The sequence below is a fragment of the Budorcas taxicolor genome, chromosome 5 (genome assembly GCF_023091745.1).
Source record: "Budorcas taxicolor isolate Tak-1 chromosome 5, Takin1.1, whole genome shotgun sequence".
Taxonomy (NCBI): Eukaryota; Metazoa; Chordata; class Mammalia; order Artiodactyla; family Bovidae; genus Budorcas; species Budorcas taxicolor.
In genome coordinates this window covers 68,160,300-68,174,174 of record NC_068914.1, presented here as the reverse complement: position 1 = coordinate 68,174,174, position 13,875 = coordinate 68,160,300, and the positions used below count along the sequence as shown (strand labels likewise).

Here is a 13,875-nt window from a genome sequence, read left to right as displayed (position 1 = left end):
GTTAAAAATAGCAGTCAGTTGAGTTTTTTTAAGCTCCTCTTTGTCATGCAGTTTGTTCAGGCCAGATTGATCAACTCTCCCACAATAGAAATTGAGTTTTGTCAAATTATTAAGTACTTCCTGTGTAACCGGCCTTCTAAATAATTGTATTAGAAATATTTCTCATTTGCTTTGTAGAGGTTCTGAGTTTTTTCCACACTTGTGATGACTTCCAGCTATATACAGTAGAGAACATTATCCTTCTACTTCTCTGATGAGGAGACTGTAGGCCAAAGAAATCGAATGACTAAGATTCCTGGCTGGCAAGTTAGTATTTATACTTTTTTCCCTGTGCTGTCTATAGTGATTTGTTTTACCTGTGTGTAAATGGATTTAAGAAGAAAATAACTTCCCTGCCTTGGATTCAAATAGTATGGATTCTGAACATACATTTGAGTCTGAGTTATGGATGCATAAACAGTGTAGGAATAAATAGCAGAACCAAGGAAATGAGGATAGCTTTCAACAGGGGCTTTGGACATTACAGTTCTAGTCAACCTGGTTCTGATGTGGCTGCTTAATGTTACATGATTTTACTTGTTAAAACCAAAATAGATCTGAAAGGCATAGTGTATGTAGCAGTGTTACATTAAGAAATAAGGATTCTTCCCCCCCCCCCTTATTAAAGATTTCTTCTTGGTTTATTTGCAAATGTAATATAGGACATCTGTGGATTTACAAATTAGGATATGAAAAATAGGGGTTCAGTTAACTTCAGTTAAAATCTTAGCAGCTTTTAAAAATGCTTCCCAAGTGAAGTTTTTTTGGTTTTGGTCTTTTTAATATTAAGTAGTCATGTTTGGTTTGTAGATTACGAAGGATGTAGGATCACCGTAGTCTAAGAGAGTGAGATCTGTGGCTGTGGCATTTCAGGCGACAGAAACTATTAAATGTGTGGTTGGAAGACCTGGGGAACTGGGAAGGAATTCTTCATCATCTAGTTTTTCAAGAGCTGCACCACACCATTCAGGGTGTTGTATGTTTGTTAAAATTCTGGATGTAGCTATTGTAAAATCCCCTGAAGATACTTAGGAATAGACATTTTTATAATTTGGGGTTGGCCTGTAGCTCAGATGTTTCTGAATAATTAGGATTTGGCTGTAATTTGAAGTACATTTAGGTACTGATTTCAGAATCTAATGTTGACATATTTTGCCTTTTTTTTATTTTAACTGACTGTTTTGTCTTCATATTTTCAAACTCCTTTAGTAGTATTCTTGCCTGGGAAATCCCATGGGCAGAGGAGGCTGGCGGGTTACAGTCCATAGGGTCGCAGTGTCAGACGTGACTGAAGCGACTTAGCGCGGGATGGCATTAGTTTCCAGTGCTGTCACAATATGCCAGTGTCAGAGGCTTAGTCTGTTTTGGGCAAATCGGTTTCTGTTTTTAAGAGTCTGTCACCATCCAGTGGTTGAAGGCTCTGTAGTCTAGAAAAATACTAGAAAGAAGGGCAGTAAATGTTATCTTTGTGTCTTGAGACTATGGGTGCTTTTTATATCTTCATAGCTTTCTAAGATTTCTTTGTAGTTTATACTAAGGAAAATGATATTGCTGTAAAGTCGGTGTGTTTTTAGTGACCTTTAAGGGTCATTGGGATTACTGTCCCCTTTACCCCCTTAGCCTGTTGTTCAGTCACCGTGTTGTTCAGCTGCTCTGTCGTGTCTGACTCTTTGCAACCCCATGGATTGCAGCATGCCAGGCTTCCCTTTCCTTCACTATCTCCTCGAGTTTGCTCAGACTCGTGTCTGTTGAGTCAATGATGCCATCCACCCATCTCATCCTGTCTTACCCCTCCTGCCCTCGATCTTTCCCAGCATCAGGGTCTTTACCAAGAAGTTGGCTCTTTGCATTAGGTGGCCAAAGTATTGGAGCTTCAGCTTCAGTCCTAATGAATATTCAGGGTTGATTTCCTTTCAGATTAACTGGTTTGATCTCCTTCCTGTCCAAGGGACTCAAGAGTCTCTCCAGCACCACAGTTGGAAAGCATCAGTTCATTTCACTCAGCCTTCTTTATGGTCCCAACTCTCACATTCGTCACTACTGGAAAAATCGTAGCTTTGATTATATGGACCTTTGTTTACGTCAGCAAAGTAATGCCTCTACTTTTTAATATGCTGTCTAGGTTTGTCATAGCTTTTCTTCTAAGGAGCAAGCGTCTTTTAATTTCATGGCTGCAGTCACCATCTGCAGTGATTTTGGAGCCCAGGAAAATAAACTCTGTCACTGTTTCCATTTTTTCCCCATCTGTTTGCCATGAGGTGATGGGACCGGATGCTATAATCTTAGTTTTTTGAATGTTGGGATTTAAGCCAGCTCTTTCACCTTCATCAAGAGGCTCTTTAGTTCCTCTTTGCTTTCTGCCATTAGAGTGACGTCATCAGCATATCTGAGGTTATTGATATTTCTTCCGGCAATCTGGATTCCAGCTTGAGCTTCATAATGCAAAATTCAGACTTAAATTGGAGAAAAGTAGGGAAAACCGCTTGGCCATTCAAGTGTGGCCTAAGTCAAATCCCTTATACGCTGGAAGTGACAAATAGATTCAAGGGATTAGATCTGATGAGAGTGCCTGAAGATCTATGGACAGAGGTTCGTAACGTGCAGGAGGCGGTGATCAAAACCACCCTTGAGAAAACGAAATGTAAAAAGGCAGAATGGTTGTCTGAGGAGGCCTTCCCAATACCTGAGAAAAGAAGAGAAATGAACGGCGAAAGAGAAAGGAAAGATGCACCCATCTGAATGCAGAGTTCCAAAGAACAGCAAGGAGAGGTAAGAGAGCCTTCTTCAGTGCAGGAAAACGATAGAATGGGAAGACCAGAGAGCTCTTCAGGAAAATCAGAGACACCCCTTACCATTGGACGGTGGCCAAAGACCGTCGTAGGCTAGAAGGAGCCTGAGGCCAAAGCTCAGTCTTCTGTACCATTGTGATTTGTCTGCCTTTTACCATCCATTCATAAAACATGCTTCAGTTCAATTAAATGGATATTTGTTGACGGCATAGTATGTATTCACTAAACCAGGTAAACAAGACAGGTATCCCTGTCTGGTGAAACAGTTGTGAAACAGGAAATTACTGTGAGGTGTGTTATGAAAGAAGGAAAACCTGGAGTACCATGGTCAGAGGAAAGGCATCTGCTGAGGAATGTTTTTAAATTTGGAAAGGAGGGAGAGCGTGGACACAGGGACAGCAAATACGAATACTGGAAGGGGAGAGAGAGCGAACGAACGCATCATAGATTCCAGAAATCCAGTGCGGGAGGTGGATGGTGCCTTACCGTCGCTTAGTTAGAGGCTTCTGCGGGAGTCCTCCTTAGGACTGTAGTTTGCCTCAAGATGGAATGCCTCTCTGGGGCGGCAGGGTCCTGTCCTGCTCTCCTGGGCCCCTGGATCTGGGGGCGTCTGGGGTTCCAGTGAGAAGGAACTACAGAGCAGATGGGGAAATACGTTTGAGGTGTCACTGCCTCAGACCATGACCTCTCCAGTGTGAGTTTGAAACAAGATGGTTTTCATTCAGTAAGCCTAAAAATAGATTATGTTACACTCGTTTACATATTAAATTGAATTTTGTGTTTTCCACTCGAGGGTATGTACCTACTTAATTTCCTCACTGCCTCAGAGAGACTAAGGAAAAGTACTTTCCAGTGAAATTCCCCCGACACTTGCACATACTGTTATTCTTGCTTTGGCTTTAAAGAAGTCATTTCTTTTCACAGTGGATGGCACAGTCTTTTACCTTTAGTTATAAAAGAGCTATCCCCACTAGGTAATAACCGCCGCCCCCCACCCCCCACCCCTGTGAAGTACTGTCTACCCTGTCTTTATAGTGGTGGTTCAGATAAGGGTTGCGATCTCAATTCAGGTTCCTGCCACTGACTGTGATTAGAAATCAGAACACTTGGCCAAACCTTGTCTGTTTCTTATCAGAATCTTTTCCCCGTTTAACTGGGCGGGTTGCTGATGTATTGAGTAGTAGGAACTAGAAGATATTTTCTGTGAAGACTTGTTTATAATCTGAGCAGTTAGTTTATGGCTGTGCATCAGAACTCTTTGGGCATTTATAAATTAAACAGTTGTCAGCCCAAGCCTGGTTTTTTGTTATGTTTTGTCTTAAGATCTCCAGATGATTTTGTAGGGTGTACCTTGCAGAAACAGTGGCCTTGTATGTGCTTGGCTCCAGTGCAAAGATAGGTAGAATGTGGTGGAATTAAAATCACATGTACAGCTACCTTATCATATATAGAAAACAGAGGCATCAGTGAGGATGTTGACGGCTGACATTCTCAGTGGGGAGATCCCTCCAGATCAGTATAGGGAAAGAGGTTTTTAGGGGAGTGACATTGGAGCTGAATTTTGAAAGATAAGGGGAAAAGTGGAGTGTGGGGAGAATGTTATTCCAGGTTAGACATACCAAACTCTAGGAAGACACTTGAGCAGTGCTAAAACCGTAACGTGAGTCAGCACTTACTTGCTTGGCCCACAGACACTTCATATGCAGTCTTTTAATTTGAAGTTTTTTTTCCTTTAGAAGTGTAGTTCATGGATTTATAGTCATTTGCTAAAAATCCAATTAATATAGTAATACAGAATGTTACATACTAAAAATAATCAAGTAATATGGATAATTATTTCCCCTTTACTTTCTTTTGCTGTTCTGATCTCCACTTTGTAGATAAAAATGAATATGAATATGAAAACTTACTGAATATGAAAGGAAAACCAAATGCTTCCATTTTTTGATGTACAAATCACATATCATAAAATTCACTCTTTTTAAAATGTATAATTCTGTGTTTTTAACATATTCACGAAGTTGTGCAGCTATCAACACTATCTAATTACAGAACTTTCTCATCACCTGAAAAAGGAAACCCTGCATCTTCAGCAGTTCTCTCTCCTCACTCCCTCAGCCCCTGGCCACCACTTAGCCACTTTCTGTCCCTATGTGTTCACCTATTCTGGGCATTTCATGTACACGGAATCACATAATATGGCTTTGGTGTCTGAGCATGTTTTCAAGGTTAATCCATATTGTAGTATGTATCAATACTTTATTCCCTTACAGACTTTTTTTTTGGACTGACATTTTCCTAAATAAATGCTTTAAAGAAATTAAATGTTGAATGAAGCAAAGCAGAAGTTTTAAATCTGTTGGTTTCCATAAAACTAATCACATTTGAAATCTGCATTGCTCTCGAAAATTTAAGAAATTTCTTTAGCCTTGTGAGTCATTATTATTTTTAAATTGTCAGTGGGCAGTACATTTTTATTTTAAAGACTGAATTTTGGGAATTCGGTGGTGGTCCAGGAGTTAGGACTCAGCACTTTCACTGCTGAGTGGCTGGAGTCCACTGCCTGGATTCAGCCCTTGGTCAGGGAACTAAGATCCTGTAAGCCTAGCAGCGAAGCCAGAAATAAAAAAGATTGGATTTTATCGCTGGATACTGAGAAATTTGAGCCAATTCTGGTAAATAATGAGTAGGAACCAGCATTGACTTTTATTTTTGTCTCAAGGGTTAAGAAACTATGTGACCTTGGCCAAGTCAGTTTCTCTGGGCCTCCATTATATCTGATTCCTTTTTTAAAACTTTTCATTGAGAAGAAGCTATGATTATTTAATGTTGGAACTGATTTTCCTTTTTAGGCTTTTAAATTGGCCCTTAAGCAATTGTCAAAAAAAAAAGGGGGGGGGGGCACAACTGCTGAGTAGTAGCAGTATTCTGAAATTTTATATAGCTTTCCAGTATAATGAATAAGAAGGCCTTTGTCCTGGGTTTCAGGTCTCTCCAGTTACCTACCAAGTCTGCTTAGATGTCTTGAAGACATTTTGAAATCAGTTTTTATTTTACAGTGGAGTATATTCATTTTGCTCTCTCCCCTCCCTTGCATCAGTATTTCCAGTGTTTCTTTTCTTTATTAATTACACTAACATTAACTGAGTTGCCTGCCATTTACTTCTCTCCCCACCCCCTTAGACATTCAGTCTGTTACTAAGCCAGTGGATTGAACCTCAGAAATTCCTCTGCTTCTCCTAACCTATTCCTGTTTCTCATCCTTCCAGTTATCTTTGTATGTGGGCTCTTACCTGCTCCTGTACTTTTTTTTTTTTGCATTAATCAGAGAACACATCTATCTTCACTTACACACACACGTGTGCATGCTCTCTCTCACCCTCTTCATTTTCCCCCTTGCCACGTTATTCTAAAAACACCCAGTGTGATCATGGTGAGCTTAGGCTCGAGTTCGTATTCCTTGACTTGGCAGGTAAGGCTTTTTCACAACTTGGTCTTTTCTTCATTGACATTTCCTTCCTTGTCTCCCCTCTCCCATACAACTGCTGATACTGATGGTGTTTACAAGTTAAAATGATATATTTTCTAACTTTTGAATTATGACATGTTGGCAAGAGAACATCCTTCGTGTGAAGTGTTACTGCCCAGCATTCTGTGTTGGTTGAGTTCGGGTTTTTTTTTTCTTTTACTCTCTCAGAGAATCTTGACTGTAGTCATCTTGGTTATATTCCTAGCATCAAGTATATCGTGGTTTAGAAACTAGCATACTATTTTCTACATGAAAATCAGGCATAAAATTGAAGTCATTTGCTTTATTTTCTAGGATCCTATAAAGGCACTCTAGGAAACAAATGTCCTATTGTTAATTGAGTCATTTCAGTGAAAAATAAAAATTGTAAGTATTTAAAGTGTATGAGGGGATGTTTTGATGTATGTATACATTGTGAAATGATTTACCACAAGCCAACATCTGTCCTTACCTTTGTTGTTTTTGTTCTGGTGGTCAGAAAGAATACTTATTAGCAAATTTCAAGTATACACTGTATTAACTATAGTCAGCTGTTGTACATTAGGTTACCAGAACTTATCTTCTGAAAGTTTATATCCTTTGGTCATATATTCTCTTTCCCTCCTCCTCTCAGACCCTGATAACCACCTTTCTAATCTGTTACGAGTTTTACTTTAAACAAATTGTTTTTAAGATTCTGCACATAGGTGACACCATGCCTTTCTGTGTCTGGCTTATCACACTAAGCATTGTATCCCTGGGTTCATCCACATTGTTACAAATGGCAAGATTTCATTCTTTTTTACAACTGGTGAAAAGATACTTTAATTTGTTCTCTGTAATCAGACAAATACAGTATTTGGCACTACTTGGGTCAGGGTTTTGAGTGCCTTTTATATGCTTATGTTTTGTTTTATTTTGCATTCTTGTTTTGGCTACACCATGCAGCTTGTTTCCAACCAGGGATTGAACCTGTGTCCCCTGCAGTGGAAGCTTGGAGTCTTGAACAGCGGACCGCCAGACAGGTTCCCCGTATATGCTTTTTAAATGCCTGCCCTCGTGGTTCCTGCAGATACACTAGCCTTTTGTTTTCTGCTGCTGAATTGATAACAGCGGGTTAGTTGTAACTGGGCCATAAACAGGCGGTGGAGAAGCCCAGTGCCGCCTCCCGTCGTGGCAGGGCTTGCACCAGCGGGTCCTTACTGTATTAGTGTGCAGTGGGACTCGGATAGCCAGGAAGCTAGTCCTCATCAGTGAGCAGCCTTTCACTCCTTAAGCCCCTCAGGTAGGACTTTAAAATGCAGATGTTTAGGTTTACTATCTTCCGAGGTGGCGAAGTAGTAAAGAATCCACCTACCAATGCTAGAGACGCCAGAGACAAGGGTTTGATCCCTGGGTCAGAAAGCTCCCTTGGAGTAGGAAATGGCAACCTGCTCCAGTATCTTTGCTTGGAAGATCTCATGGACAGATGAGCCTGACGGGCTACAGTCCATGGGGGTCACATGGGTTGGACGTGACTGAGTGACTGAGCACGCGTGTGCACGCACACACACACACATACACATATAATGAAAGAAGAAAATAGAACTTGCACATTTCCTCTTTTATAACAATTTTAATATTTTAAGAATGCACACATATACTCCTTTACTGTAAAGTGTTTACTTGATTAGTTCATTTGGATCATCAGGCCAATTAGGGTTATATATTTATGTAAATTATGACCAGTGAATGTTAATATTTTAAACATTAAGAGTATTAGTATGCTGAGTATCAACTGTGTTGCTTATAGTGATTGTTGATAGGTATCTCTGTGGTTTATGGCAGATTAAAACAAATACTTGAGATAATTTTTTCTGCTTGGTACATATCATCTACTTCATTTTGCCGTTAGCTGGCATGTGTAGTCAGAATGCTTTAATTAAAATATTTGCTTTTAGTATATAAACACACTAACATTCATTTTTATAAAAAGATCATGTCCGCCCCCCCCAACACACACTTATTTATTTATTTATTTAATTTTGGGGCCTCTCCGCGTGGCATGTGGGATTACTTTCCCGACCAGGGTTGCAATCCACACCCCACAGTAGTGGAGGTGTGGAGTCTCAACCACTGGACTACCAGCAAGTCCCAAAGATTGTGTCTTTTAGAGCCCCAGATACACGTTGCAAATCCAAGTCCAAAGATTCACATTATAATTATAAAATTGTAGGTGTTTCACATTATCATACTATTTCTTCTGTCATTTATATTATAGAGTTAATCATACAACTTCTGTTGGAAAACAGTTGTCTTGAAAAAAATGTGATTGTGAACTACAGAAATGTTGCCCATTTTGCTCAGTATCAAGAGTCTTATTGTTCTCACATCTACTGAAAATGATTTATAGTGAAAGTGAGAAAGATTGAGACAGAATATTTGTATCCTCTGGCAGGAAAATCACCTTCCTTAATATTGATGTGTGCAGCATGCTTTTTTCTATAGATTATTTTTGATGCCCAAATGTGTGAAGTTGTTACCTCAAAGTATTACCAAGCTGTGTACAGAATTGCTGGACCCTAAATCTTTCATCAGGGTATTGGAGATTACCTGACTGGGAAGAAGCTGGTTGTATAGTTGTTGGGAGTTCTACCATGATTGTGAAATTCTGTTTGGGTCATTCACACTTGGGTGTGGCTTACTTTGAGCGTATTATTAGATTGTTTTCTAAAGAACATCTAGCCGAGGTCCTCTGCCTTGAAAGGTGAGGAAGGGTGGGTCTTAGTTCGTACAGGGTTGGTCCTGACTTCTGTGAAACTCACTTTGATACCAGTAAATTGCCTTTGAATCCTGAGTTTGATTATTTTCTACTTATTGGATATGGGCACTGTAGCTTCCGCCAGTGTCAAGTGGAGGGGCTCCCAGACACCTGGGGACTGAGGTGCTTGTGTGGGCAGCTCTAGACTTGGCATTTCCTTAACTGGCACAGCTGCCTTCCTGCTTCTTAGCTGTCCTTTGTGTCTTGCTGAGTGTGGAGGGTCAGAGGGGTGGGGTGGTACCAGGCAGTGTGCAGGCTGGGCTAATCCGTTCCTCTGGCAGTTCTGTGAACACCTGCGAGCTGTCACACGTCAGGTTGTTACTTAGGTGACTAAAGGATGAGAAGAGAACTTCAGGGTACTGCAGATGTAGCAGCTGTAGGAAGCACACACTGTGCTAGAGCAAATCAAAGCTATATTTTCTGTTGTAGCTCTGATACACCTTTTAGTTGGAGAAGGAAATGAAAACCCACTCCAGTGTTCTTGCCTGGAGAATTCCATGGACAGAGGAGCCCGGTGGGCTATAGTCCATGGAGTCGCAAGAGTTGGACATGACTTACCTACTAAATCATCATCATCACCACACCTTTTAGTTTTAAACTCCTTGTCATTCTCCTAAGTCTGGGGTCAGAAACGAAGAAGTTGAGGTTATTAAAATTTAGCCACTGAGAGAAGGACCCCCAGCTGGGATCCAGAACTCTGAAGCGAGTCTAGCCCTCTGATGGGGGTTCCAGGGGGATGCTCTGCCAATCACACTGGTTCTTTCGGCCAGCGTCAGGGATCATGTTCTATTTAATGGCCACACGCAAGAGAATATTCTATTCTAAAAGACTCCTTGCAGAGGCTTACAGCTCCCGCCTCCTTGAAAGGAGGATGGTCCCTCTAGAGCACTGGTTCTGAGTTACTAAAAGAATGTGTGGATGGAGAGACAGGCAGCAGCACAAACAGCCACATTTCTAGAAGTTTCTAAGCAGTGTGCAGGGCAGTAGTAGAGGGAGTAGGAATGAACAGGCGAAGGACCTGGGGTCATGAGATTGTTGGGCTGGCGGAGCCAGTGGCCAGGAAGGTTCTAGTCTGTTCTGCCCCACGGCAGCTTTATGTGATCACGCTGCCCAGGCCTGGAATCGGGCCGCACCAGCCGCCTCTAGACCATGGACCCGTGCAAAGTGAGTGAGCTTCGAGCCGTCGTGAAAATATGTAAGCAGGACCAGAGCGATCTGCACACTGAGAAAATGTGCGTCCTGGGGGAGTAGGTGGAGAGCATTGGGGGTAAAATACTACCTGCTGCTCATAAAACTAAATCGGAAGAAAATACCAAGGAAGAAGAAACAGATGCTAAGAAGGCAGAGGAAAACAAAAAGACAAACCCATCAAGTGAGGAAAGTGATCTAGAAATGGACAGTGAAGGTGATTGAACCAGACGCTGATGCCTCTCAGGAAATGGGAGATGAGAATGTAGAGATAACTGAGGAGATGATGGATCAGGCAAATGATAAAAAAGTGGCTGCCACTGATGCCCTAAGTGATGGTGAACTCCAGAAAGCCATTGACTCGTTCACAGATGCCATCGAGCTAAAGCCTCGTTTGGCAGTTTTGTATGCCAAGAGAGCCAGTGTCTTCATCAAATTACAGAAGCCAAATGCTGCCATCTGAGACTGTGACAGCTATTGAAATAAATCCTGGTTCAGCTCAGCCATACAAGTAAGTGGCAGGGGAAAGCACACAGACTTCTGGGCCGTTGGGAAGAGGCTGCCCATGATCTTGCCCTTCCCTGTAAGCTGGATTATGATGAAGATGCTAGTGCAGTGCTGAAGGAAGTTCAGCCAAGGGCCCAGAAAATTGCTGAACATCGGAGAAAGTGTGAGTGAAAACGTGAAGAGCCCAGGATCAGAGCAAGAGTAGAAAGGGTTAAGAAGGCTCGGGAAGAACATGGGAGAGCCCAGAGGGAGGAAGAAGCCAGATGACAGTCAGGTTCTCAGTATGGCTGTTTTCCAGGTGGCTTTCCTGGGGGAATGCTTGGTAATTTTCCTGGAGAAATGCCTGGAATGGGAGGGGGCATGCCTGGAATGCTGGGAAAGCCTAGGCTCAATGAAATTCGTAGTGATCCAGAGGTCCTGCATTGCAGGCATGCAGGATCCAGAAGTTATGGTGGCCTTCCAGGATGTGACCCAGAACCCGGCAAATATGTCAAAATATCAGAGCAATCCAAAGGTTAGGAATCTCATCAGTAAATTGTCGGCCAAATTTGGAGATCAAGCATAATGCCCTTCTGACATAAAGCCCTGCTGGAGGAAAAGCAACTTAGATCACCTCATGGATGTTGCAGTGATACAAACCAGTGTACCACTGACCTTCTCATAAAGAAAGCTGGGGTGCTTTGAAGGTAATCCCTTCCTCTTTGCCCCAAATGCAGCTGAAAATATTTTACAGCGGTTTGCTGTTAGGGTGTTCATTCAGATAATGTTTTCCGACCAGAAATTTAAAACTTGAAGCAATTTTTAAACCTTAAAAATATTTAAAATTAAAAAGGTGCATTAACCCCCTACATTTTTCTTTACTAATCATTTTGATTTTTTCCTCTGAATTGATTAGGCAAGGAAGATACATCAGTATGGAAGATTTATTGTTCCAAGTTTGAGTGAAATAAAGATTTGTTAGTGGGAAGCTAATACAACATTTAAATAGATAAAGTTTGAGTTGGACATACAGTTACTGAGGCATTTTGATTTGTCTTTTTAATTGCTTTGTTGTTATCGTTTTAAATGGTTTGCTTCTGTAACTCTTGGGACCACCAGTATTGCAGCAGGGCCTGGGGAGGGACTGGAAGCGCTTGGCAGGGCAGCAGCTGTCTTCCTGCATTTTATATCGCAGGTCCACATGCATTTAAACCTTACACTGTGGTGAAGGGACAGTTTTTATAATGCTGCAGTAAAACTGGATTACTTAGCTCTGTTCTTGTCTGATATCTAAAATAAATGTTCCATATTTCCACAAAAAAAACCCCAAACTGGTTCTTGGTGTGGAGTAAGCTGCTGTTAGATGAATGTGCAGCTGGGATATTGATTGGGTAGTGCTGACAGGCGCTTCGGGTGGGCTAGAAGCCTGAAGAGGCGAGTCCATCCTTGCAGTTTAAGCACCCACCTGTGTACAGAGGTTAACAGTGAGCCCTGGAAGAGCAGAAATATGGTTTGCAAAGTTCCACCCCCAGAGTCATAAGTACAGAATTTATTTCAGTTGAAAGATATTTAATCTGGCACAGGTAAAAATTTCCCAGTGTAGAGGTTTTAAAGACAGAAACTGACTTTCTGGTCTAGCCCTTGATAGAGAAGAGCAGGAATCCCCTGAGATGTAGCGATATTTGGCTTGACTTGAGTCCTACAGAGTTAGGAATTTATTCAGGTTTTTAAAATGTGTGTATTTCTTTTGATTGTCGTTTTTTTTGAAAGCATTATGTACTCTTTGTTCCATATCGTTAAATCCCCCACTTTGTTTAGTCAGCCCTCAAATCTCAGGAAAGACAGAACTGCATGCCTTCAAGTGGGGATTAGAGAGAGAGTATGCCAAGGGAGACAAGGTCGCCTGTCCTTGATGTCCCTACATCAGCCTTAAAGACACTGCTTCGTACACTACCAGAGCAAATTAAGAGACATGTTGATTCACCTAACGTGAATGCAGAGGTGTGAAGCTCTGCTGGATGCTGAGGATTCCAGACTCTTAACTGTGATGTATGAAAAGAGCTTTTGACTATAGAGTGGCCTTTTGGTCTTTGTTCTGCCACTTGATAGGTTTCTGTGCACATTTCTGAGGATTACATGAAACTGTATAGTATGTGAATATCCAGGTCAATTTTAAGGATCAATCAGTTGTCAATTCCTGCACCTTAGAGTTCTAACTAAATGCATCTAGCTATCCAGTTCTTTAGGCTCTGAAAGTTCAATGTCCTGCCCAAAGTTTGGCCATTTATTAGTAGTTTAAGGTCTTGAGGTTTCCTTTTTTGTATGTGGTTCTGTCATTGTACGTGCTATAACCCAGACAAGGTCTTTTAGTTGCAAGCATTTTGCATGTTGAGTGATTTTTATTGAGTTAGGAGTTTAGCAGCAAATGGTGTGCCCCACCTTGTTGGCTCTTGGTTTTTCCCCTCTTTTCTCATTTCTCTTGCACTGCTCCACTGCTTAGATTCTCTCATGTCTGGTCAAATTGTGTTGTTCCTGCCCCCAAATCCTAGCAATTACTCACTCAGGCTTAGAATAAAGAACCCTGTTTCCCTAAACTAAGACCCGTTTCCTTCCCTCAGTAAGCTCATGACACATACTATACTTTTTTCTTTTAAATCAACTTTAAATTTACATACAATTACATGCACTCATTTTAAGTGTGCAGCTTGAGTTTTGACAAATGTGTACAGCTATGAAACTGCCATCTAAGTTAAGATTTAGAACATTCCATCACCCCAGCAGAACACTTAATTGAAAGATCATACTGTTCTGAAGTATGTTTTCAGTTTATATGGAAGGAATATTTGTCTGCACTGTTAGATTTACGGCATCTTTTTCCCCATAGGCTTTGCTGTGAGTTAATCTTTGTCTGTTCTGAATTTTAATTAAAGATTGTCTTGATGAGACATTATTACTTTGAAAATAGGGTTATTCAAAATGCACATTCAGTTTCTTTAGGTGATTTTATTTAGTTTTCTTGTTTTTTGTTTTTGATAAGTAGTACTTGCATGTTACAAAATTCAACA

At 41.1% G+C, this 13,875-nt stretch overlaps 1 protein-coding gene and 1 pseudogene across 1 annotated transcript in view; both read left to right on the top strand.

Moving 5' to 3' along the window:
• UBE2N (ubiquitin conjugating enzyme E2 N) overlaps nt 1–13,875 on the top strand; it is a 38,976-nt gene that overhangs the window by 5,264 nt on the left and 19,837 nt on the right. The window lies entirely within an intron of this gene.
• Nucleotides 10,286–11,396, top strand: LOC128048829 (hsc70-interacting protein-like; annotated as a pseudogene).